Source organism: Ambystoma mexicanum, chromosome 4q (genome assembly GCF_040938575.1).
Source record: "Ambystoma mexicanum isolate Mex_15411 chromosome 4q, UKY_AmexF1_1, whole genome shotgun sequence".
NCBI classification, from domain to species: domain Eukaryota; kingdom Metazoa; phylum Chordata; class Amphibia; order Caudata; family Ambystomatidae; genus Ambystoma; species Ambystoma mexicanum.
Window position 1 is genome coordinate 368,435,451 of NC_090928.1, and position 26,952 is coordinate 368,462,402.

The 26,952-nt window shown below is 49.3% G+C and overlaps 1 protein-coding gene across 3 annotated transcripts in view; it reads left to right on the forward strand.

Annotated features, from left to right (window-relative positions):
• Window positions 1-26,952, forward strand: part of RMDN2 (regulator of microtubule dynamics 2) — a 1,053,472-nt gene that overhangs the window by 575,859 nt on the left and 450,661 nt on the right. The window lies entirely within an intron of this gene.

A 26,952-nucleotide genomic window follows, 5' to 3' on the forward strand; every position in this document is an offset into this window, starting at 1 on the left:
TGCTCATGCCCCGTGTATGTCTCCCCATCCCGCCCACCCCCCGCTCATGCCCCGTGTGTCTCTCTCCCTCCCCCCACCCCCGCTCATGCCCCGTGTGTCTCTCTCCCTCCCCCCCACCCCCGCTCATGCCCCGTGTGTCTCTCCCTCCCCTCCACCCCCGATCATGCCCCATGTCTCTCTCGCCTTCCCCCCACCCCCGATCTTGCCCCATGTGTCTTTCCCCCACCCGCCCACCCCCGCTCATGCCCCGTGTGTCTCTCCCCCTCCCACCCACCCCCCGCTCATGCCCCGTGTGTCTCTCCCCCTAAAGCCCACACCCCGCTCATGCCCCGTGTGTTTCTCTACCTCCCGCCCACCCCCACTCATGCCCGTGTGTCTCTCCCCTTCCCCCCACCCCCCACTCATGCCTCGTGTGTCTCTCTCCCTCCCCCCACCCCTGCTCATGCCCCGTGTGTCTCTCTCCCCTTCCCCCCACCCCCCGCTCATGCCTTGTGTGTCTCTCCCTCCCCTCCACCCTGCTCATGCCCCGTGTGTCTCTCCCCCTCCCGCCCACCCCCGATCTTGCCCCATGTGTCTTTCCCCCACCCGCCCACCCCCGCTCATGCCCTGTGTGTTTCTCCCCCTCACGCCCACCCCCGCTCATGCCCGTGTGTTTCTCTACCATCCCGCCCACCCCCGCTCATGCCCCGTGTGTCTCTCCCCTTCCCCCCACCCCCCACTCATGCCTCGTGTGTCTCTCTCCCTCCCCCCACCCCTGCTCATGCCCCGTGTGTGTCTCCCCCTCCCGCCCACCCCCCGCTCATGCCCCATGTGTGTCTCCCCCTTCTGCCCATGCCCCGTGTGTCTCTCCCCCTCCCGCCCACCCCCCGCTCATGCCCCGTGTGTCTCTCTCCCTCCCACCCACCCCTCGCTCATGCCCCCTGTGTCTCTCTCCCCTTCCCCCCAACCCCTGCTCATGCCCCGTCTCTCTCTCCATCCCCCCCACCCCCACTCATGCCCCGTGTGTCTCTCATACTCCCCCCCCACCCCCGCTCATGCCCCTTGTGTCTCTCCCCCGCCTGCCCACCACCCGCTCGTGCCCCGTGTGTCTCCCCCTCCTGCCCACCCCTCGCTCGTGCCCCGTGTGTCTCCCCCTCCCGCCCACCCCCCGCTCGTGCCCCGTGTGTCTCTCCCCCTCCCGCCCACCCCCCGCTCGTGCCCCGTGTGTCTCTCTCCCTCCCGCCCACCCCCCGCTCGTGCCCCGTGTGTCCCTCTCCCTCCCGCCCACCCCCCGATCGTGCCCCGTGTGTCTCTTTCCCTCCCGCCCCACCCCCTGCTCGTGCCCCGTGTGTCTTTTTCCCTCCCGCCCACCCCCCGCTCATGCCCCGTGTGTCTCTCTCCCTCCGGCCCACCCCCCGCTCATGCCCCGTGTGTCTCTCAGACTCCCGCCCACCCCCCGCTCATGCCCCGTGTGTCTCTCTCCCCTTCCCCCCACCCCCCGCTCATGCCCCGTGTCTGTCTCCTGTTCTCCCCATCACCCGCTCATGCCCCGTATCTGTCTCCTGTTCCCCTCATGTGCCTTTCTGTCTCCTGTTGTCCCCCATGCCCCCCGCTCATGCCCCGTGTCTGTCCTGTTCCCCCCACCCCCCGCTCATGCCCCGTGTCTGTCTCCTGTTGCTCCCCACCCCCCCGCTCATGCCCCGTGTCTGTCTCCTGTTCCCCCCAACCACTCATGCCCCGTGTCTCTCTCTCTTGTTGCCCCCACCCCCCCGCTCATGCCCCGTGTCTGTCTCCTTGTCTCCCCACCCCCCGCTCATGCCCCGAGTCTGTCTCCTGTTGCCCCCCACACCCCCGCTCATGCCCCGTGTCTGTTCTCCCCACCCCCCACTCATGCCCCGTGTCTGTTGTTCCCTCCACCCCCGCTCATGCCCCATGTGTCTCCTGATCCCCCCACCCCTCGCTCATGCCCTGTGTCTGTCTCCTGTTCCCCCACCCCCTGCTCATGCCCCGTGTCTCTCCTGTTGCCCCCACACCCCCTGCTCATGCCCCGTGTCTGTCTCCTGTTCTCCCCACCCCCCGCTCATGCTCCGTGTCTGTCTCCTGTTCCCCCCACCCCCCGCTCATGCCCCGTGTCTCTCCTGTTGCCCCCACACCCCCTGCTCATGCCCCGTGTCTGTCTCCTGTTCTCCCCACCCCCCGCTCATGCTCCGTGTCTGTCTCTCCCCCTCCCGCCCACCCCCGCTCGTGCCCCGTGTGTCTCTCTCCCTCCCGCCCACCCCTGCTCATGCCCCGTGTGTCTCTCCCCCTCCCACCCACCCCCCGCTCATGCCCCGTGTCTCTCTCCCCTTCCCCCCCACCCCCGCTCGTGCCCCGTGTGTCTCTCTCCCTCCCCCCACCCCTGCTCATGCCCCGTGTGTCTCTCTCCCTCCCCCCACCCCTGCTCATGCCCCGTGTGTCTCTCCTCTTCCCCCCACCCCCCGCTCATGCCCCGTGTGTCTCTCACCCTCCCCTCCACCCCCGCTCATGCCCCGTGTGTCTCTCACCCTCCCCCTCACCCCCGCTCATGCCCGTGTGTCTCTCTTCCTCCCCCCACCCCCGCTCATGCCCCGTGTGTCTCTCTCCCCTTCCCCCATCCCCCGCTCATGCCCCATGTGTCTCTCTCCCCCCCACCCCCGCTCATGCCCCATGTGTCTCTTGCCCTCCCCCCCACCCCCGCTCATGCCCCGTGTGTCTCTCCCCCTCCTGTCCACCCCCGCTCATGCCCCGTGTATGTCTCCCCATCCCGCCCACCCCCCCGCTCATGCCCCGTGTGTCTCTCTCCCTCCCCCCCACCCCCGCTCATGCCCCGTGTGTCTCTCCCTCCCCTCCACCCCCGATCATGCCCCATGTCTCTCTCGCCTTCCCCCCACCCCCGATCTTGCCCCATGTGTCTTTCCCCCACCCGCCCACCCCCGCTCATGCCCCGTGTGTCTCTCCCCCTCCCACCCACCCCCCGCTCATGCCCCGTGTGTCTCTCCCCCTAAAGCCCACACCCCGCTCATGCCCCGTGTGTTTCTCTACCTCCCGCCCACCCCCACTCATGCCCGTGTGTCTCTCCCCTTCCCCCCACCCCCCACTCATGCCTCGTGTGTCTCTCTCCCTCCCCCCACCCCTGCTCATGCCCCGTGTGTCTCTCTCCCCTTCCCCCCACCCCCCGCTCATGCCTTGTGTGTCTCTCCCTCCCCTCCACCCTGCTCATGCCCCGTGTGTCTCTCCCCCTCCCGCCCACCCCCGATCTTGCCCCATGTGTCTTTCCCCCACCCGCCCACCCCCGCTCATGCCCTGTGTGTTTCTCCCCCTCACGCCCACCCCCGCTCATGCCCCGTGTGTTTCTCTACCATCCCGCCCACCCCCGCTCATGCCCCGTGTGTCTCTCCCCTTCCCCCCACCCCCCACTCATGCCTCGTGTGTCTCTCTCCCTCCCCCCACCCCTGCTCATGCCCCGTGTGTGTCTCCCCCTCCCGCCCACCCCCCGCTCATGCCCCATGTGTGTCTCCCCCTTCTGCCCATGCCCCGTGTGTCTCTCCCCCTCCCGCCCACCCCCCGCTCATGCCCCGTGTGTCTCTCTCCCTCCCACCCACCCCTCGCTCATGCCCCCTGTGTCTCTCTCCCCTTCCCCCCAACCCCTGCTCATGCCCCGTCTCTCTCTCCATCCCCCCCACCCCCACTCATGCCCCGTGTGTCTCTCATACTCCCCCCCACCCCCGCTCATGCCCCTTGTGTCTCTCCCCCGCCTGCCCACCACCCGCTCGTGCCCCGTGTGTCTCCCCCTCCTGCCCACCCCTCGCTCGTGCCCCGTGTGTCTCCCCCTCCCGCCCACCCCCCGCTCGTGCCCCGTGTGTCTCTCCCCCTCCCGCCCACCCCCCGCTCGTGCCCCGTGTGTCTCTCTCCCTCCCGCCCACCCCCCGCTCGTGCCCCGTGTGTCCCTCTCCCTCCCGCCCACCCCCCGATCGTGCCCCGTGTGTCTCTTTCCCTCCCGCCCCACCCCCTGCTCGTGCCCCGTGTGTCTTTTTCCCTCCCGCCCACCCCCCGCTCATGCCCCGTGTGTCTCTCTCCCTCCGGCCCACCCCCCGCTCATGCCCCGTGTGTCTCTCAGACTCCCGCCCACCCCCCGCTCATGCCCCGTGTGTCTCTCTCCCCTTCCCCCCACCCCCCGCTCATGCCCCGTGTCTGTCTCCTGTTCTCCCCATCACCCGCTCATGCCCCGTATCTGTCTCCTGTTCCCCTCATGTGCCTTTCTGTCTCCTGTTGTCCCCCATGCCCCCCGCTCATGCCCCGTGTCTGTCCTGTTCCCCCCACCCCCCGCTCATGCCCCGTGTCTGTCTCCTGTTGCTCCCCACCCCCCCGCTCATGCCCCGTGTCTGTCTCCTGTTCCCCCCAACCACTCATGCCCCGTGTCTCTCTCTCTTGTTGCCCCCACCCCCCCGCTCATGCCCCGTGTCTGTCTCCTTGTCTCCCCACCCCCCTCTCATGCCCCGAGTCTGTCTCCTGTTGCCCCCCACACCCCCGCTCATGCCCCGTGTCTGTTCTCCCCACCCCCCACTCATGCCCCGTGTCTGTTGTTCCCTCCACCCCCGCTCATGCCCCATGTGTCTCCTGATCCCCCCACCCCTCGCTCATGCCCTGTGTCTGTCTCCTGTTCCCCCACCCCCTGCTCATGCCCCGTGTCTCTCCTGTTGCCCCCACACCCCCTGCTCATGCCCCGTGTCTGTCTCCTGTTCTCCCCACCCCCCGCTCATGCTCCGTGTCTGTCTCCTGTTCCCCCCACCCCCCGCTCATGCCCCGTGTCTCTCCTGTTGCCCCCACACCCCCTGCTCATGCCCCGTGTCTGTCTCCTGTTCTCCCCACCCCCCGCTCATGCTCCGTGTCTGTCTCTCCCCCTCCCGCCCACCCCCGCTCGTGCCCCGTGTGTCTCTCTCCCTCCCGCCCACCCCCCGCTCGTGCCCCGTGTGTCCCTCTCCCTCCCGCCCACCCCCCGATCGTGCCCCGTGTGTCTCTTTCCCTCCCGCCCCACCCCCTGCTCGTGCCCCGTGTGTCTCTCTCCCTCCCGCCCACCCCCCGCTCATGCCCCGTGTGTCTCTCTCCCTCCCGCCCACCCCCCGCTCATGCCCCGTGTGTCTCTCTCCCTCCCGCCCACCCCCCGCTCATGCCCCGTGTGTCTCTCAGACTCCCCCCCACCCCCGCTCATGCCCCGTGTGTCTCTCTCCCCTTCCCCCCACCCCCCGCTCATGCCCCGTATCTGTCTCCTGTTCCCCTCATGTGCCTTTTCTGTCTCCTGTTGTCCCCCATGCCCCCCGCTCATGCCCCGTGTCTGTCCTGTTCCCCCCACACCCCGCTCATGCCCCGTATCTGTCTCCTGTTGCTCCCCACACCCCCGCTCATGCCCCGTGTCTGTCTCCTGTTCCCCCCAACCACTCATGCCCCGTGTCTCTCTCTTGTTGCCCCCACCCCCCCGCTCATGCCCCGTGTCTGTCTCCTTGTCTCCCCACTCCCCGCTCATGCCCCGTGTCTGTCTCCTGTTGCCCCCCACACCCCCGCTCATGCCCCGTGTCTGTTCTCCCCACCCCCCACTCATGCCCCGTGTCTGTTGTTCCCCCCCACCCCCGCTCATGCCCCATGTGTCTCCTGATCCCCCCACCCCTCGCTCATGCCCTGTGTCTGTCTCCTGTTCCCCCACCCCCTGCTCATGCCCCGTGTCTCTCCTGTTGCCCCCACACCCCCTGCTCATGCCCCGTGTCTGTCTCCTGTTCTCCCCACCCCCCGCTCATGCTCCGTGTCTGTCTCCTGTTCCCCCCACCCCCCGCTCATGTCCCGTGTCTGTCTCCTGTTGCCCCCGCACACGCTCATGCCCCGTGTCTCTCCTGTTGCCCCCCACCCCCGCTCATGCCCCGTGTCTCTCTGTTGTGCCCCCCACCCCCCGCTCATGCCCTGTGTCTCTCTCCTGTTGCCCCCCGCTCATGCCCCGTGTCTGTCTCCTGTTCCCCCCACCCGCTCATGCCCCGTGCTCTCTCCTGTTGCCCCCCAAACCCCGCTCATGCCCGTGTCTGTCTCCTGTTGTCCCCCACCCCCCCGCTCATGCCCCATGTCTGTCTCCTGTTCTCCCCACCCCCGCTCATGCCCTGTATCTGTCTCCTGTTCCCCCATCCCCCGCTCATGCCCCTTGTCTCTCTCCTTTCCCCCAACCACCGCTCATGTCCCGTGTGTGCCCTGTACCCCCCCCGCTCATGCCCCATGTCTCACTCGTGTTCCTCCCCACCCCCCGCTGATACCCCGTGTCTCCCTCATGTTCCTCCCCACCCGCTGCTCATGCCCCGTGTCTCTCTCGTGTTCCCCCACCACCGCTCATGCCCCGTGTTTCCTTCCTTTTCCCCCACACCACCTGCTCATGCCCCGTTTGTACTCTGTTCCCTCTCACCCACCGCACATGCCCATGTGTCTCCCCTGTTGCCTCCCACCCCCGCTCATGCCCTGTTGTGTTCTTTATACACCCCGCCTTCCCTTTCCATGGTGGCCTTCTTGGTAAGGCGTCCCGGTGTAGGAAGGAAAATCTTTTTGTTTTTTTTACCACCCGCCGTTCCCACTTTGAGGACATAAGATGTTAGTGGACTTCATCTATTGAAAAGGATGTTATGGTGACGTTGCACTAATAAAAACCTTTAAAATTTAGTAAAAAAAAGTTACAGGGACGTTATGGTTCTAAGTAAAACCGAAAAACCCTTGAAATTCGCCAGTTATGGTAAGCTAAGCAACCATAACTCGCGCCACCACCGTGCACTGCTAAGACTAACACCCAGGACATCAAAGATGACATCACAAATGTCATTGATGACATCACTGATGACATCACATGTCTGGCTCACTCTTTTTTCTTTTGCTGACATATCTAGGTCACATGGTTTTCTTCAGTAACAGTCAAACTAAAAATGTTATTTTATTTGTAGATGTATCCGTCAAGTAGGTTCTTACAGTAATTCCCTTAGAGTCCAGTCACATCATATGAAACATATACATACGGGAAGACTCAAGCTTGAAAGACAGCAATCCTTTTTGTGCATAAAGATAATCAATAGTCTAATGAGCACTTTCTGATAGTTCTGTTTTTTTTTTATGGCTGTACTTTCCCTGTATATGGTCATATTTGTATACATTGTACTCACACTACTTTCCTTAGGGTCCAATCACATCAAGTGATACATGTACCTAGGGTAAATAGCAACTTTGAAACAGAGCAATCATTTATTTGCATGAAAATAATCAGTTAAATTATGAATTGTTTCTGCTAGTACTTGTGCTTTTTTGCTAACTTCACTTTCCCTGTATATACCCATATTGGTATGTGTTCTTGTGTCTTTGTGTTTTGTCTATAGTAATGCAATTATGTAATACATGTGTTTTATTAGCTACTTATTACATATTTCACAGTACACAAAAATCTATTAAGAAAACAATTATCATTTCATTATTCAACATATTAACATTACGAATATTATACCTTCATCTTGTACACTGCACACCATGTTATGTTTCTGTATCAGTAGCTTAGTATACTAGATAGAACCCCATAATAGAATGCTATTTATATCAATGCATCGTTCAATGCACTAATTAGGGTATGAGATTTATTGCAATGATCCTTGACACTTGTTTCGCAACATTATAATAAGAATCCTTTGTACACATATTTCATGAAAAGTACATACACATGTGATGTCATCAGTGATGTCATCAATGACATTTGTGATGTCATCTTTGATGTCCTGGGTGTTAGTCTTAGCGGTGCACGGTGGTGGCGCGAGTTGTGGTTGCTTAGCTTACCTGGCGAATTTCAAGGGTTTTTCGGTTTTACTTGGAACCATAACGTCCCTTTGACAACGTTTTTTCACTGAATTTCATGGGTTTTTAGTAGCGCAACTTAACCAGAACATCCCTTTAACAAAGTTTTTTCACTGAATATAGATATACATATATATGGTCTCTGAGTGCAAAACCTTCAAGGACAGACCATAGCATGGTTTTAAAAAAAATAATAATGTGGATGCCGTGTGTTATAAGATATTTAAAACTAAGAAAACACGACATTCGGGACTGTGGACTGTCTCCCATTCATGCATTACCCGGGACCAGGCCTGCTTCATTTCAAAGCGAGGAAGGATCCAGCCCCCTTAGGCCATGTTTCCCTAAGAGGTCTTGTAAGGAGGGCTCATTTATTAGGCAAAATGGCCTTAGGGGGCTGAACCCTTCCTTGCTTGGAAGCTGAGCATGGTTCATCCCAGCAGGGATGGGAAAACCACTGTTGCTGTAAACATATCTATTTTTTATATTATTGACTCGGAGACTACAAATACCAGAATGCAATTCAGCAAAAGGCAAAAAATGGTCTCCGAGTGCAAACCTTTCAAGGACTGACAGTAGCATGGTTTAAAAAAAAAATTAATTTGGATGCCCATTCGGTCGCCCATCAATGCAGTAACCGGCCCTTTCCTTAGCTTGAAAGCAGGATTTACCCTGCTTAGCTTCAAAGCAAGGAAAGGGCCGGTCCATTTCTCTAAGTGGTCTTGTAGCTTTGGCAATTTATCAGGAAACATGACCTATGGAGGCTGGCACCTTCCTCGCTTTGAAGCTAAGCTGGGTCTGTCCTGGTTACTTCATAGATGAGAGACTTGAATGGCAACTGGGGGTGCTGAACTACACATGCCTTTGGCTATCCATATTCCTTTATAACCTCAAATATAGCCGTGAATGTCGGAAAAACGGCAGGAAAAAAATGTGCTCTGTCCCCCCCATACCCAACCTACTCCCCAGATGGCCTCCTCACCTCCTCTGCCCTCTCCCTTTCCCCCACAACACACGCTGTTTCTGTGACGCAGTTTGCTTTGGGATGTCGGCTATTCTCTGCAATAGCCAAGGCTATGTAAAGATTTGTGTTGCAAACTCTGTCCCTAAACCCCCTCAAACTCCCAAACCTTGAATATCTCTCATATCGAGAGAAAAACCAGATGGCGGCTGTTTCATTTCTAAAAGCACAGTCTTGGGTAAATCCCAGAGATATAGCTAACTATATCTCTTGTCATAAATTTAAATAACTACTGCATGGAATAAAGCCAAACAAAGCATGGATCGGGAGATAACGCTTCGTACCCGAGTTGTTTCGTACCTGGTCCTAATCCGTCCAGCAGTTTGGTGCTGTGCGGTTTGGCAAAAATTGACCTTGTTTTTCCATAGGAAAATGAATGGGAAGTAAGCCGCAACTTTGGGGGGAAAAATGTCTTTTTAATAACCTTTTTTTAACCTATCTTTATGAAACTTTGCAGTCTGGGCGGGAGCTGTGAGGGGTTTCGGGCACATGTCCCTAATCACTTTCGAAATTTCAGTCAAATCTGCTACGTGAAAACAATATAATTTTAAGGGGTTCCTTTGAGAGTCCGGCGCACCTTAACTATTGGGCGGCTATTGCTGCCCTATAAGAAAGCAGAAAAATCTGTTTGTTTTTTCCTCATACAATTCTGCACCGTTCCACCAATCTGCACCAAATTTTACATAGTTACCAGTTAGGACGCTCTGGGCATTACCGACTATGTGATATTTTGACACCCCAGCGCTATCCCTGGATTTCAGCCCCTTCACAAATGAGACGGTTGCCTGAAATCGGCGAAACATCACTGTGGTCGTAGAAGAACCGGACAAAGCATGTTGCAAGTGCCTAGGATGCCCTGTTTCAGAAATATTTGCAGCGCAATGCACAGCACTGCGCCAGGGCAAGGCGACAGGTAGGGAGAGTGCACAGAAGGTCCCGGGATGCTGCAGAATGCCAACTCACGCCTCCCCTCCACATCTGCTTCGGGGTTTGTCAGCCAGCCACAAGTGCCCATTCTAAGTGCAGTTTTGCAAAGCACACCAAGCGATAAGTGACTCGGAACAGCGACCTACAGGATCATTGATTTTCAACAATTGATGAGTGCTACTGCGCAGTACGGACACATTTTGCTATTAATCAGTATATTAAAAGAGGAGGGGCATAATCATGGCAGATTTAAGCAAGTTGACACCTGTGTCGCTGCAGGCCACGGGTTTGTATCCCATCAGTGTCACTTTGGCTCTTTTTCCTTCCAAGCTTGATAAAGTGAGACCCACTGTGTTGGCTTTTAGGAACACCTTTTGTTTGCAGTGGGGAAAGCTTCTTAGCGTGTGCTTCATAAAAATTACTATTAAAATGAGCCATTTTTTATTTGGCATGTCAACAAATGTGAGCACAATGTAAGCCCTTATTGCAGTCACTCTCCTGGGTGGACATGTTCCATTTGATCCACAGCAGACATTAAGGATCTCCCTAAGGCCCCAGGTTAGAGAAACACTTTGAAATAAACTGAGCACTTTAATGCAAAAAGGGATTTTATAGAGCTTCCTCTTGGAGGTGGGCTAAACCCATTAAAGAGTTGCTGGATCTTTTAGGTTATGTCCGTCTTTGTAATAAGGAAAGAGTGGTTTCTGATGACGACCCCATAGAAGTGTAGGCGGACTTTGAAATGTGGTGTATGAAAGACCAGATTCATTGTTAATACTCCGGGGCAGACAGACATTTCGGAAATATTTGGTTTGTAAAAAAAAGTAGGACACAAGAATTGACATGGTCTGAAATTAGTCAACTAGGGATGGGATAATTATATATTAGGCTTACACTTAATATTCTACTAATAGCATCTATTATAATGAGATGGGTGCATGGTACACTGAAAATTGCTCGAGCAAACAAAAATAGATTTTTATGTTTTGTTAACTTTTTTAGTGTTAGAAGGACCTGCCTAATTCCTGTGCTCAGTTATCTCTCGAGTTTATGGAGCCACGAGCTGATATCGTGTAAAGCTACATGTTACATGTCTGTCTCCAATTGCAGCTATAATGCCTGGAATATTCAAATGAAGGCCTTTTCTTTAGTTGGATAATATTAATCTGCCTTATCTTCCACTATCTGTGTCAAGAAATGATTCACAAGCGCAGCTGATGTTTTAAATATGTGCATGCCTATTTTGTCTCCTTTTTAAACAGAATTGTATCGAAGCTTTGGGGTGCAAATCCTATTTTACAACTTATTCATATGTTTATTTCTTTTATTATATCTTTGAAATTAGGTATGTTTTATGTTGCAATTGTGTATTGATGAATATCAACTTGTACGTTTGTATTTGTACTTTTATGGGGCGTATTCCCCGAAATCCAGTCAAAGAAAGCAAGGTTAGTTTTCAGAGGGCCTGGGTCAGATGGCTATGCATTTTACTAGAGATGAAATTGGAATTTACAGCGGGTGGCAGAGTAGATCTTCCAGAATGCCCACCCCTCCACGTTGTGTGGTGTCTAGACTTTGCAGAAGTGTGTGGGGGAAAGTGTTGCATGGGCAGGAGGCACTATATTGTTTGCATAACGTCTTAAGCTTCTCTGCGGGACCATTGGAAGGTGTGTCTTTAGCTGCTATCGTAGGATGCCTGTGATAATGTTGCCGCTGTGCCATTTCTTTTTCTCATGCCACATCATGCAGAACTTTTATAAAATACAAGCGTTGGCAAAGCCGTCTGTTTTGTCTTTCGTGTAATGATAATGATTTGTTATTTATATAGCGCCTCAAGCCAAAGTGCATTACAGAGAACATATTTACATACATTTATCATCCCAACTGAATTTGGTACTCATTTATCGACCTCAGAAGGATTAAAGGCTGAGTTGGCCTTGCCGAGATTCGAGCCTGCGACCTGCAGATCACACACAGATCACAGCAGCAAGTGCTCAAACCACTGAGCTATCTTACTGGCTTGGGATAGGCATTTGGCAGGCACTGCCATTGGTACCACATGGCCATAAAATGACAAAAGCTGGAAAATGTTGCGATTTTTCTGGGAATATGATAGCATTGCATGAACAATACATATCTTAATGCCTATACACACACACCAAAACATTTAGCTTTGTCCATGTTTTTTATTAACGGGAATTAAGTCAAAGGAACATATAGAAATCAATTGGCTGAAGGCACACTTGGTAAAGACATTTGTACTCCACAATTAACACTTTACAGCTTCAATTAAGCCATTAACCCTCAGCAGGCTGCTTAGATATAATACTTACAGGTCAAAGTTTGAGGTTATTGTTTCATAGCACTAGCTCAAAGGGAGCCCAGGAGGATGTTTTTCCACAGGGATGAGCATGTAATGGGCAGCCATTGGGTGGGTAACTAACCAAGCCACAGGCAATGTGTGTCCCTCCTCGTATGTCATTTCCCGTTGAAGCTGTGCTCGAATGCAATAGTATCAGTTTATAGGTGGCACTTAAGCACCACCTAATAGCCAAAAATGAAAACGTAGCACAAACCTTTCAGAATTGGAGACACTTGAAGCAGGTAGATGGGTATTTCTACTAACATTGTTTAAGCACAGTTTTTCTCTGAGAAGCAAAACATCTTGCAGCAATGATCTTTATTAGGCTGCATAGCATTTTTGGTTTCTGGCTTCCAGGAATCATAAGGTCCCTTCCTCGAAGTGCAGCCTGAAGAATGGACTTGTGCAATCTTCAAAACTAGCAGCCAAGAAAGTTCCCTTATGAAGCTCTCACCCTGCAAGACCATTTTTAAGGAGCGCTTTAAATGGGTAGGCACGTGTCTATCCTCAGTGCCTGCAGGGTAGAAAATGGGCCGGAACAAGACTGAGCTCTGGTTGGCAATTTTTGGCAGAACCCGCCCCTGGGCCTTGGGCTTGCTTAGGAAACGCACGCTTTCGCAGCCTGTGCTTCACAAGACTGGTGCAGGAGACTAAATACAGAAACAGCCAAAGAATCAAATACTGTTTAGGAGCTGTCAAAATCGTTATGTAATCACCCAGTAGATCATGGGGGGGTCAAGGGTGATGAGGCTAAGACTGAACTTGATCCACACAAATGAAATTCTGGGTGCTAGGAGTAAAGTTCCGAGAGAACTGAGAGTGTGTCGCCTTTGTTCAATTCCCAAAGAGGTGGAGACTCTACGCCACATACTGTTACATTGTCGATCATTAGAGGTGAGGCGAATGTCATACTTTGGACCCCTAGTCCAACCTTATGTTCAGGTGTACACAGGAAGAGTATGGCAGCTTATCATGAAGTCCTTTGGTCACAACACATGGATGGGTGCTGCGATTCATTGCATAAAGGAAACTTTAGATGCACGTGAAAGGGTAACATGAGCAACACAATATGTATTCCTCTATTTTGGTTATGTTACCCCTTTTCATGGTTTGATTTTTTTATAATTCCTTCTTGTTTTGGTTTTTTCTTTTCTTGTATGTTGTATGTAATATTTCTGATTGTTTTAAAAAGATGTATACGATTTATTAACTTGTAACTGCATTTTAAATGAGATATTGCATGTACTTTTCTTATGTTTGTTAAAGGTTATGTTTTAACCAAATGATAAAAAAAAAAATGAAAATGGAAATGGGCCGGAACAAGACTGAGCTCTGCCTGGCAAAGTTTGCCAGAATCCGGCCCTGGGCCTTGGGCTTGATTAGGAATCTCACGCCTTCGCAGCCAGTGCTTCACTAGACTCGGTGCAGGAGACTAAATGCAGAAACAGCCGATTACGAGCTGTGAAGATGGGTATATATCGCTTGCAATTTGCATACCTTATGGCGAGTATTGCGCCTCATGAAAAGAGCAGAGTCCAACTTCCATTACTCGCTCAAAACGGTTTCTTGCTGAATCACTATCAGACATGTTTGAAATTGTGGGCATTCTTATATTCCCATAATGCTCTTTGCTTTCATGCAAATGTACAAGCTTCTGGTCTATGAAGAGGTGACCTGGCCAGGAGCAACAACCGTCGGCCCTGCTCCCCCCTTTCCCACGCCCCCAGGAGGAGAGGGTTCCCCAGTATAATTCCAGTACTGAGTACATGCACTTTCTATTTGAAAGACACACACCGGCACTTCTCAGAAGGAAAGCCAATACGAGCAGTACCGGCATTTCTGAACAGTGAGCAGTACCTGCACTTCTGTATTCCCATTTCAAGCACTGCCTGGCCCTTTAGTCATCAACACAGCATTGATTTACAATCGTGTTGCTGCTCTCTGTGTGCCAGACAATCCTGCATCTGTACCAATGTATCCAAAACCAATGGTTCTATGGCGTGCCAGTGGTGCATTGCACAAGTCGACACTGTCCCCTCTGTGGGCCCGATTCATGGAATATTTGCGCGGTTTAAAGTCAATTTCCACTGCTGAAAAGTGACTTTGCACTGCCGACACAAACCCTGAATCATGAATCAGGGTTTGTGTTTTTGTGTCGGCAGTGCAAAGTCACTTTTCAGCAGTGGAAATTGACTTTAAACCGCGCAAATATTCCATGAATCGGGCCCTGTGTGTTTAAGGAAGTAAAGCCTTGGCGTGAACAGTGCTGCCGCCCGGATTAGAACCCAGGTCGTACAAATGGGATGCAAGAGATTTAACCACAGGAATCATAGGTAACAGGCCAGTGAAATGTCGGATGTTGCCAGACGGCCATAAATTACATGTTTCTTTAAAGATTCGTAATTTTAAAAGGTGCGTAACTTCCAGAATCAGCCAGCAGTGTTATTAGGAAATATGCAAATGTCATTAAACTAGTCTTTCACAATTGCAGAAAGTGCGCAGACCAAATTAATATTTGCAAATGGAACATATTTAATTATAGCATCTGTTCACTTCATGTGACGTCATTTCAAAATGCGTGCTTCAGAGCCCCCCAACCCCACTTTTTTTTTACGACTCTATTCCTACAGCGGTGCTTCTTCTTATGGCATCCGATTAATACAAGTAAAAATATCTAATATTGAGAAATGCGTGCAAGATTTAGGGACCCCAGCGGCCCTTTCTCGGATAAGAAGGAAGTACTGAAATCGTCATATGCGGAGCCTCAACAATCGATTTACTTATATTACTTGCCTGTGGCAGTGCCCCCTACTGGGCGACGATGCACCTTTTTATTTTCACCAACGGTGTTGAAAATCGGTCTCGCAAATTCCAAAACGAGCCACTAGATGGCGGGGACGACTTGTGGAGCAGATGGGACATGCAGGCCGCTCACGCTAAATTTCCCGAATGTGAAATATTGGTAGTGTGCAGCTGAGCCGATCAAAAAGAAAACTGACAATTGATCAGATGAGTAGCTTGGCTTCCAGTGCACGAGTTTCGCTAAGAGTTGGGAGATGGCTCCACCCCACTCCTGTTTGCAGCTGTGTATCTAATAAACAAATGCTCCTTTTTTGAACGGCAAAGTGGGGTGCCCGCACAAATAGTTATGAATCCAGATATTCTGTTTGAAATGTATATTAAAGTGTACACACAGGAATCCGTGCAGGCGAACAGGAAATTCGTTTTTCCTAACGGCCTGCATCATTATTTGTTTTGGGTGTAATCCTGCGCACGAGAAAAGCCACACGGAGATTGAGCTCAAGAAACAGCACGTAGTGTGCGCTGGGCTATTATTTACAAATGCAACTTCCTGCTAATTAAGTGAAAACGTACATATAATTAACAAATATATGAGGGTTCACCTGTGCAAAGAGGGGCATTTAGGTGCCAAAATTGAGCAAATGCTTAAATAATACGAAATGGAGCCAACCGCGTTTGTCCAAATCCATTTTTATCTAAAAACGTTTGCACTAGGGCAGAAACGAATCCGCTTCTTTTTGCACTCAGCTTGCTGCATAACACGCATAACACGGTTTACGACATTTTTCATGTTAAGTTAAATGGTAAATTAAACAGATACGGATTGGTGCTAAAACTGTGCGCCATTCCCTCTGAAGAAGCAAAATTGGTGCCAAATGAATTTGGGTTATTCCATACTAAAGAGCAAAATTATCGCTAAATTAATTTGCCCTGTTTTTTTGCACTAGGGCAAAGTTTTGATAAATCTGGTCCTCGTTCTATTTTCAAAAGAAATTCAATTAAAAAATTGGCCTTAAAAACAGTCAGAACGACTGCTATAGCTCAAACTTAGCTAGCAAGAAGCTGCAGAAAATCAGGGGCACCAGAGGAGGGAAATGTGTGTGCGTGTCACGTGCTTTCGGTTTTTCTGCCTCCGTTTAAACGCGTTCCATGCGAGGTCATGGTCGTGCCCAGTGCCAGGCCTCCAGCTGGAACGCATTTCCCAAAGCTCACAACCTGGAAACTTGAGGCTATGCTTTTTGCTCATTTGCAATTTGTAAAACTGAAATGGGTCGAGTCAGAGGATGTTGTCGCAACATGTCTGTGATTTTTTTTTTTTTTGTGTGTGTGCCGTTTGATCTCCTTGGTCGATGTGGTTTGGCTTTCCGTTTCGCGGCCGGCTCACTCCGTTGGGTGGCGCTAGGGGCCACGGACCTGATTCACAAAGGACATTCAAGTGACGCAGCATGCAACGTGTCCATGTTGCATGGCAACAATGTGCACTGCCGAGTTCCTCCAGATGCCCCGAATCACCTCAAACATGTTGGCTTTGACCATCAGTGACCCACTGGCATTCATTGACATGATGATGGTACACGGGTGGCACTAATGAGACAGGAAGAAACATAGTGACATCACTTCAGTGATTTCTTTTCAGGTTATTGCCTCTTTGTCCCGTTTCCTCATCACAGTACTTACTTATGAAGGTGATCCGTCATTCTGACAGAACGCTTTCCTAGAATTGTTTTTTTTGCCACACCTCCTCTCAGTCCTCACCAGTCCTGTAATCATCCTGTCGATACCAAAGGGACCAGGACAATCTTACCCCTGGGGAGGGCAAGGAGGGTATCAGTATTGTGACGAAGAAGAGTAGGACCAGGAGTAATGAAGATGACCAGGAAGTAATCGGAGCATCATTTGCCAATGTTTATGCAGATGCCCACTCTAGTACTCTTGACCGAGCCTTATGTTTGTTTCCCCAAGCACATACTGATTTTGCTGTTTCTTTGCCCTTGTTCAGAACCCTTCCTCCGCCCGCTACCCTTCAAGCTTGATCCTTGCGTAGGACACTAGTGGCCTCTGACTCAATGAAGAAATAGCCTCAAATATGTGACTGCTTTTTTATTCATTATAATGCATGGTCACACCAACACCCTCACTGACACTTGGCCTCTGCAGTGAGCAGCTGTACATCTGGTTTAACGCTGCACAGTGAACAAGCCCCTCTTATTCCTTGGACATTTCGAGGCAAGAGATTGACGGATTCTGTTGAATTAATGGCAGTAATTTTTAGCACTTTATGAAACTCCCTTAGCTCAGAAGTTTGAATATGCATTCTTGAAATGATCCATTCTGTCATTTTTAAAACATAAATAAAAGCAGTACTATGACAGCCAGATGAAAAATACATGTTTTTATTTTAAAATGTTACTTTCTTTTTTTAGGTTTTCTTAGGTGTAAACATTGTACAAAGAGTATGCATGACAGCTGATTGTACACATTTGATGTACGTTAGGCTCCCCTAAGAGGTGCAACTTAACTCACCACCTTCACTTTTGCATCATTATTGTGCCCTTCTTGCAAACCAAGTAGAAATGTTTTTTCACAGATTTGTCATCTTGCTCTAGAAATTGCTTTGATAAAGCTGTGTATACAATATTGTTGCTTGTCCTATGGGCGATGGAGCGCCACCCCTTATGGGTGAGCCAAGCCAGCTCAGTGAAAACTACATTAAAACTTGGGGGGGTGGGCAGGAGAGGGGTCTAACCCATCAAAAGTTGGGAGAGGGGCTACCTTCAGAGACTGGGGGGTAGGGGCGACTTACTTGTGTGGGGTGTTCTCAGCCAAGGTATGCATTTGGGAGCTAGTGCCAAGTGAGCAGCAAATTGAGCAATTTAAAGTACATCCGGCACTGTTTCTAAACATGATTGGATGGAAGAGCAAAATTAACATTTCTTTTGGTACTTGCTGCCATATCAATATGGTGGTTGGGATGTGGTGCGTGGTTGGTTTGGTCAGCTGCTAGTTCATTTTGCATGTCAAGTTGCATTGTAGTATAATACAATTTAGGACAGAGTTTTGCTACAGTGGGAATTTTCTTTTCATCTTAAACTAGTAGACCTCATAGTGTGAGAAACCTGAGGGTATTTTCCCGACTAGACCTCGAGAATCCCTTATTCAGGTGGCCAGGGAAGGGCTGTCGCTCTCAGATCCCAACCCTGGGGGTGGACGAGCGAGGGAGGATTACCTGGGTAGGAGAGCCCGCGGCTATGCTCGGGGGAATACCCCAGGTGAGGTGCGGTATTATACTGGAGAAAGGGATGAGGAAGATGAGCTCCTTGAGGCTTTTATAGGCTGCGTGTCAACAACACGCAAAAAAGAGCTCAATTACTCCTCTTTTTGTCCACCAAACATATGGATCAGGGACAAGGAGAGAGAACTGATAGATTATCTATTTTGTCTATCTGAAGGTCACATAGAACACATATTATTTTCCAAAGAGTAAGCAAAGTAAAAACACATGTTTTAATAGATTTAGATTGAATAACACACAAATATATATGGTGGGTGCTTTCCACAAGTCACCTTACAACACTCAAAGCAAATTAAAGAACACAAATGTTAAAAAGTCCAGCAAAAACTCATATTCTACAAGTGGTGTCTAAAGTTAGTATAATGACAATTATGATAGATCACCTTGACAAATTATTTTCCAAAACTTAATTGTCTAGCTATATTCGGGGGGACATACTCTCACTGCACAGCATAAGAATTTTAGTGCTGCATAAAAACACATTCATTGTCGTGTCTAGATGTCTACATATGTTTCGGAACACATTAGCATCAACACCATCCCTGGTGTTCTGCTATTTTAGTTGTGGCCCTCTTCAGGACGGTATATTGTTTTTCAGATTGACAACAGTTCAAAAAACAAATCCCCAGATTTTTCAGTTTTTTTCGGCTGCAAAGAATGGAAATGCAAGATTTGTGTTAGTGCTTGGTCTAAAGTGCATACGCAATTAAAAACTCTTTTGGAAACAGTTCGTGTGAATTGGACACTTTTGTCGTCCAAATCTCAAATTTTCACTGACCTTTATATGCTCTTGTGGTTGGACTAAAGGTTGGTTTGTATAACAAGGGAAGTGGAAAATCACTCCCTTTTTCATCGATTACGTTGTGCAGCAGACTGATTCTGTGCTACTTTTGCAAACAATGCGCAATTTGTATCAGCCATCGTGCCATTGGGATTATTTTCTTTCTTTCATCAAGGAGTTTCTTTAGCCTGTATATAAAAAGGTTGTATTTTAGTTTTTGCAAATTGTTTTTTGGTATATATGGTGACGCAGGTCATCTGGCATATTTACTGACCTTTCATTTCTTTGGCAGTTTTAGTCAAAAATGGCGCTGGATCGCTGGACAGTTTCACACTTGACCAGTACACAGTCTCTAAAGTAGATGCCGTTTTTTCTGTCACTCCCACCGGCCTAAAAAGATAAAGAGTGGGGGGGACGTGAGGAAGATTCTTTCTTAGTTCCTTGTGGGATTAGCATACATTTTTACGGCATACAGCTTTTTGTGTGCCTCAATTTCCGCTTTGAAAGTCGCGGAGGTTCAGAATCCGAGTTAGTTTACCTTGCGGATGATTTTACTGGGTTCGGGAGTCTCTCGATGCACTGCAGCTCCTCTCTGTCTACACGCGGGAAAAACAATTCGTCTTGCTCGGTGCCGCGGATGAGTTGTTATCCTGTTCCGTGTTCGCATGGCACGTGTCTGCCCATTCCGTGTCTAGTCCACGTCATTCTTTTTAGTCAGGTATGCGTCTGGATCGCGCGGCCATCTTGGGAAGGTGTGGGTGCATTGCAAGCACTTGATGGATACTACTGATGTTTCATATGTCCTGAGTATTTTGCTGCACTATGTTCCAAGGAGTATTGCAATATACGTAGTTACATCTTCTTATTGACATTAATCGCTTCTTCTGATAATATCAGATGGCCCTTGCTGTTACTAATGAGTGTTTCCTTATTAAGACACCTTCGTGTTTGTGATTTCCGCAATATTTTGTGAGTTATATATGACGCTGATTGTTGGAAAAAATGCTTTTTAAGAGCAGAAAGCATTATGGATTTGCCGTAAGTAAGGAGCTGGCAGACCAAGACATGCATATTTTCCCCCGAACATGATGACAGAGATTTATCTGATCGATGTGCTGGATCAGTTTGTCGTAGGGATGTTGGAGCTTCTTAAAAGAAAATCCCCCACTCTACCGCTGTATTTAACCCATTTTTCACTGTGTCCAAATCAAAAATCCATTTTTGTTCACATTTCCGGAGTGCTAGATCACGGTCTCCTCCTCTTTTTGAAATTTGGACTGTTTGGATAATGAAAAACATCACAATCAAGAGTTCTCTGCTTGTTCTTGGAGATAAATTGCTTTGTGAAATTGTTAATTTGTTTGAACACATTTTATGTTATGTATGAGATGATAATTATCTTTGGTTGTGAACTTACAAGTACATGAAAGTAAAAATCCAATATTTGTGATTAATATATTGACTGTTGTTGCAGTTGTTATGGTGTGCAGGGGACGGGAGTGTCTGAAGTGTTAGACACTATCTGTTTGCTTTGTTTGGTTCAGGCCTCGTGTCAGGGTCTGTGTTCCTCCCCCGCACCCAAAGTGGTTACTTACTTTGGATAATTTAATTGGTTAGCTACTGTTTACTACACATAGGTGTGCGCATATAGACATTAGGTTCATGCTGCACAGGAGCCAGAGGGCCTTCATGGCGGGTGAGGAGCAGAGTCGAGAACAGGGCTAAAGGTAAGAACAAAAAGTATGAGTGTATGCTTGTCTGTAAGCACATTTGTAAATGAGTGAGTGTATGATGTATGAGTGTGTGCAGGTGAATGAGCAAGTGTATCCTGTATGGCATGTGAATGCTGTATGAATGTGTGCTTGCTTCCGTTGGAAAGGGGGGCACTGATTTAGGGGTGCCAGTTGGCACTTAGTCTCTGGATACATATTTTACTGTGGCATGGTATTTTCTTACTGGACATCAATGAAAAAGCAAACAAGTGTTTTTACATTTGGAGCGGCCAAGGGGGGCAACTCCGGGGACATCCAATGGAACCCGGGTGGGGTTTAGGAACCCCCGCAAAGTTTTCCCTGAGTTTACAGAGGGTCAGTTGTGGCGGGCAATTTGCCCGTGTAGCCATAGGTCCCTGGGCCCTCCTCAGGGCGGTTACAAGTTGGGAGGGGCTGTTAAAAGTTGGGGATTGTTAAGGGAAGGGGGTGGAGGAGAGTATGGATGGGGGAAGGAGACTGGAAGGGATAACTTGGAGCCAATAAGGGAACATAAGAGTGTCGGGCATGGAAAGAAACTGAGATGGAAGGGATAAGAATCTTGACTTTCAACGTACCGGGGCTGAATACCGGGTGAAAAGAAAGAAACTAGAACATTTAGTCCAGAGGGCGGAATTCGACATCCTAATGCTCCAGCAGACTCATATCAGGGGGAAAGACCAGGGGAAAACCCACCTGAGAGGGTACAACCAAATAATCCAATCTAATGCACAAGAGAAAAAGGCCGGTGTCTTGATGGCATTTCATAAAAATCAGAAGATACAAGTACAGAACACACAGTCCGACAACACAGGGAGATACGCCTTTGCAAATATACTACTCGAGGGGCACCACTAACACTAGCCTCAATATATGCCCCAAACACAGGTCAGGACGGCTTCCTGAGGGATATTTTAGACAAGCTGGAGAGCTTCGACATGGGAGAGGTGATAATGGGAGGAGACTTCAACCTAGCATGGCACCCAAGTCTAGACAGAACAGGCTCCAGAGTTCAGGGTCAGGGGGCTCCATCAAAAAACGTATGCAAGAAAATGGAAACACTCTCCCTGGTAGACATTTGGCGGGAGAAAAAGGGTCAATGAAAAGCGAAAAGGTTACACTCACTTCTCACACGTACACCACACAATGTCTAGGAACGACTACATCTGGGCAGCTGCTGGGCTTCTAGGGAAAATCCAGAAGATGGAACTAGGTACAATATCTTTATCAGACCACGCTCCTCTATGGGCGGAACTATCCCTAATCCCACAGAGGCACGGGCTGTGGCGCTGTGCACTCCCACCAGACTTATTGTCAGACCCCGTTTAGAAAATAAGACTAGAACAAGTATACTGGAATACTACACCCAAAATGACTCAGAGGAGATCTCGAGGGAGGGAGACCCTCTGGGAGGCATTTAAAGCAGTCACGAGGGGGCAACACATTGTGCTCAAGGCGTCTAGAGACAAACGGAGACAACAATGGGAACACGATCCGGAGTCGAAATTATGAGAGATTCAGGTAGAAATCGCACATAAACCCTTGAACAAACTGAAAAAAGCACTTAGACACATACAGGGACAACTGGATTCACTCCACACGAAACGAGCAGAGAAACACCTCTTATATTTGAAACACTGGTACTATACAAAAGCAAACAAAGCCGATAAACTTCTAGCGAGACAGCTGAAAGCTAAACAAAACAAACAAAGGGTAAAAAGAATCCTAAATAGTGGGGGGGGGATCCAGACCAGAACGGACGATATTGGGAACACCTTTAAAGAATTTTACCAAACTCTCTATGCCTAAGAGAACCCCTCGGGTAGAGATCAAGACACATACCTGAACACCATAAAATTTCCGCACATTTTGGAATCCGAAAGGCAGATATTGGATGAAGAAGATGAGGTAAAAAAAGCAATTGGAGAACTTCCCAGAAATAAAGCTCCAGGCGCAGATGGGTTCTCGGCTATCTTTTACAAGAAATCCACGGATATTCTGGCCCCCATTTTATGCGCCTATTTTATACATTCAAAGAGGGAGGAAACCTCACTCCCTCGATGAACGAGGCAAAGGTCCTTGTATTCCACAAACCAGGAAAACTCCAGGGGTCGTACCGTCTGATCGCATTAATAAACCTAGATGCTAAATTATACACGAAAACCTTAGCTAACAGATAACGCAAGTACTCTCGAAGCTGATCGATCAAGACCAGTCAGGCTTCATACCCAATAGGCAAAAAAAATGATAACATAAGAAGAATAATACACATCGTGGAAAAGACAGGCATCTCTCAGACCCCGGCCACCATGCTTTCGTTGGACGCAGAGAAAGCGTTTGACCGAGTGGAATGTTCACTACTACTTTGAATCCTTAGACACATGGGGATTTGGAGAATCCTTTATCAGAATGATTCAGGCTAACTACAATTCCCCCAGTATCCAGGTGCAATAAATGGGGAAATCTCGGACACAGTGTACATAGGGCGGGGGACAGAGCAAGGGTGCCCATTATCCCTGCTCCTTTATGCAATCTTCCTGGAACCCCAGCTAATTCGAATACGGTACGCTGAAACCCTGACAGGCATAGGAATGGCAGGAATCCAACATAAAGTAGTTGCATATGCAGATGATATGTTGATGGCACTGTCAGACCCGGAAACGACACTCCCGGCCTTGCTGCAGGACATAGAAAAATGTGGGGCAATATCAGGCCTTAAGATTAATAGGCAGAAGTCGGAAATGCTAGTGCTAGCAGGTGAACGAGAAGCGCTAAAAAACCAGGCCTCTGCCCTACAACTGAATGTGTCCAAAAAAGGGATGAAATACTTAGGCATTACCCTTATGGATCGAATGGACCGGCTATACGGGGAGAACTTCCCTCAGATGCTAGACAAAATAAAATGGCACTTGGAGAGAGCGAACCCAATATCGATCTCGTGGTGGGTCCGGATAACCTCGATAAAAATGACTGCTCCCCAAACTAATATACCTCTTTCAGGCACTCCCAATTAAAATCCCCAAAGCGTACTTTAAAGCCCTGTCTAAAGCAGTCATGTCATATGTATGGAAAAGAAGACCCCCCAGAGTAGCGAGAATGGTTTTCACAGCGCCAAAGCATGTGGGTGGATTAGCCTTACCACACTTCTGCAAATATTACGAAGCGGCACAGTTGTGGGTACTGAAAGAATGGGTCCCAGGGAAATCGCACAAGATCTGGGCCTCCCAGGACAGAGCGGTAGCAACCACCCTCTATCAGAACTCCTGTGGAAGGGGAAGCACTCCAGACACCCAAACCTCCAAGTAACCCAGGTGATGAAAGTGACGCTCGTGGTATGGGATGAGGCAACAAGGGGAGGGACACTAACACAAGACCCGGGCCCCTTTAGGCCCATGTTTGGCAATCTGGACTTCCCGCCAGGGATGGAAAAGGGGGTATTCAGAAAATGGGAAAAAGCAGGGTGCATCAAAATAGGTGATATGTTCCACGAGCAGAAAGTTAGATCATTCGATGAGTGCACAGCCCAACTAGGCCTGACAACTAAAGATAGGTACAAATATGAATAGCTCTGTTACTGGCTGTCGCCCCTGCAGATGCGGTGCGTGGCGATACGGGAACTTGCCCCATTTGAAACCTACCTAACGACCCACACAGGCTCAAAGAGGTTTGTCTCGGACATGTACAAATTCCTAAACACTCACAATGAGGAAATCCAATGGAGTTAAAGGAAGAAATGGGAGAAAACACTACAGAACACAATTTCCAAGACACGCTGGGAACCCCTTTGGAGGGCTATCCCAAAACTGACTAGGGTGATACAGATTAGAGAAATTTGGATATAAATCCTAGTCCAGTGGCACTACACTCCGGATAGGCTACACATAATGTACCCGAACACCTCAAATTTATGCTGGAGGGGCTGCAGACAAGTAGGGGTCTGGAAGCATATATGGTGGGAGTGCCTAGTAATCCAGAAGTTCTGGGCCGATGTGAAAACCCAGATGCTGGAGATCTTTCAAGACCTAGGATGGGTAGAAGAGAAAGTTTTGCTGTGTGGGCTGTGGGACCCCCGGGCAAAACTCCTGACGAAAGCACAAAAAAAGGATCTTTATGGGACTACTAATGGCGGCATGGCTCGCCATTGCGCAAAAATGGAAGCAGAATTCCCCCGTCTATCTATGAATGGCTATAGAGGGTATGTCGTTCACAGTGATGGAATGGACCACATACAAGATATAGGGAGACCAAGACAAATTCAAGATTGAATGGGGGGCAAAATGGTGTCTGCACAAAATCAGAATAATGGAGCTGTTTGGCTCTTGAACTCTTTCTCAGAATTTGTCCGGCAGAGACAAAGACCCTTCTGGCGGGAGGAGGAGGGGAGGGGAGATGTTGGGAGGGGGGAATAGTTTGTGGATAGTATACGTTACGGTTGTGCAAATAGAAAACCAATAAAAAACATGTTTAAAAAAATGTTTACAAAATTAAATATTAAAATGACAACATTCGCCTCTGAAGACAGTTACATAAAGACTGTTGCCATGATGAACAATTACTGGCAGTCAAATAAAGCTATACAATACATAAGTGATGGCCCGATGGCCCGCAGAAAGGCGAGACTAAAACAATAACAGTGAAAAAACAACCCTGCCTGAAAAGGGGGGGGGGTTAAAGAAATAGGAGGAGAAACAGGATTTTGGTAAAGACCACAGATGCTCTTGTATGGCCAAGTATACACAGAGGAAGGATGAAAAGATGAGTAGTAGGAAGCAAGGCACACACCCTAGTACAATCACCAGTGAACACAGTGCAAGAAAAAAATGACAAGTTCCTGAAAGAATGGGATGCAAGTGCCAAATTGCTCACTTGGGTGGACAATGAAGCTGGGCCGATGCCCATAATACCTCTTAAGAAACCAGCATTGTGCTACAAGAATGAAGGAGCAGTTGAGGGTTGGAGATAACATAGAATGTCGGTACACAGAAAAACATCCAGCAATGAAGGTCGGCACAGCAGTACTGATGGACCACGACTGGGCGTGTGGGCCCAAGGCATAGGAGAAGCTGCCACCCAACTGGGGAGGAGTTTTCTCATTAGTGCTCCAGAAGGACATAAAGATAAATGATTTTGCGAAGATGGATACCACCACAAGAAAGAAGAGGTCCGTGGGAGTAGAAGAAAGGGGAAGAAAGAAACGGCTTGTCGAAGTGAGTAAAGAGAGGAATCTATTGCTCCTCAAAAGCATCCCTAGATGATGTACCACCTGAACATAGGTTATTCAGCAGGACATGTTTTTCACATCAATGGTTCCAGCAGTACAGACATATGCAAACACAAAATGGCTGCAGATAACCAGGTGGGTGCTGATGCTGACAATAAACTCTACAGTAAATGTCTTCAATGCGATAAAGGAAGCGCTCCAAGCAGTAAGGTTGATGGCACTCCAAAAGAAATATCTTCTAGACCTCCTCACAGCAACGGGAGGAGGAGTTTGACCCAAGACTGGGAGCTCCTGTTGCACATTCGCACCTGCCAATGACAGAGAGAATGGCACACTGACGGAAGCAGTTATGAGACTATCAAAGATGCATGCCAAAATGGAGGAAGAAGCCAAAGGGACCGGAAAAGATCAAAGCTGGATATCGTACCTATGGTCATGGATGCCGTCATGGCTAGCGGACGGACTGAAAGTACGACTAGGAGCACTAATATTAGTACTAGTGGGACTGTGTGTGATAAAGATCTGCATTACACAATGCCGCAAAACTACTGATAAATCAATAGGGATGAAGGTGAGAATGGATGTGAATATGGGAGAAGGAAATGGCAAGATAGTGGTAGAAAGAGATAATCTGAGAACAAGAATATGGGAATGTCCACTGTTCCCAACTGAGATGGTAATATTCGATAACCCATTCGGCAACAAGATGTATGGGGGGAAAATGGGTGTGGTGCAACCCGGAAGGAGAATTCAGTTATATGACCTGGAGTTTTGACGATCATGCAAACTACTATGGACATCTCAGAGGAGTGACAAAAATATGGCTACTAAGAGCGAAGGTGACAAGGTATAGAGGCGTGGTTGACTGGTGGACCAGAGGGGGGGGACTGAAGCGAGGTTCAGAGATAAAGAAGGACATTCCAAGCTCCAAATGACAAGGGGTCAGC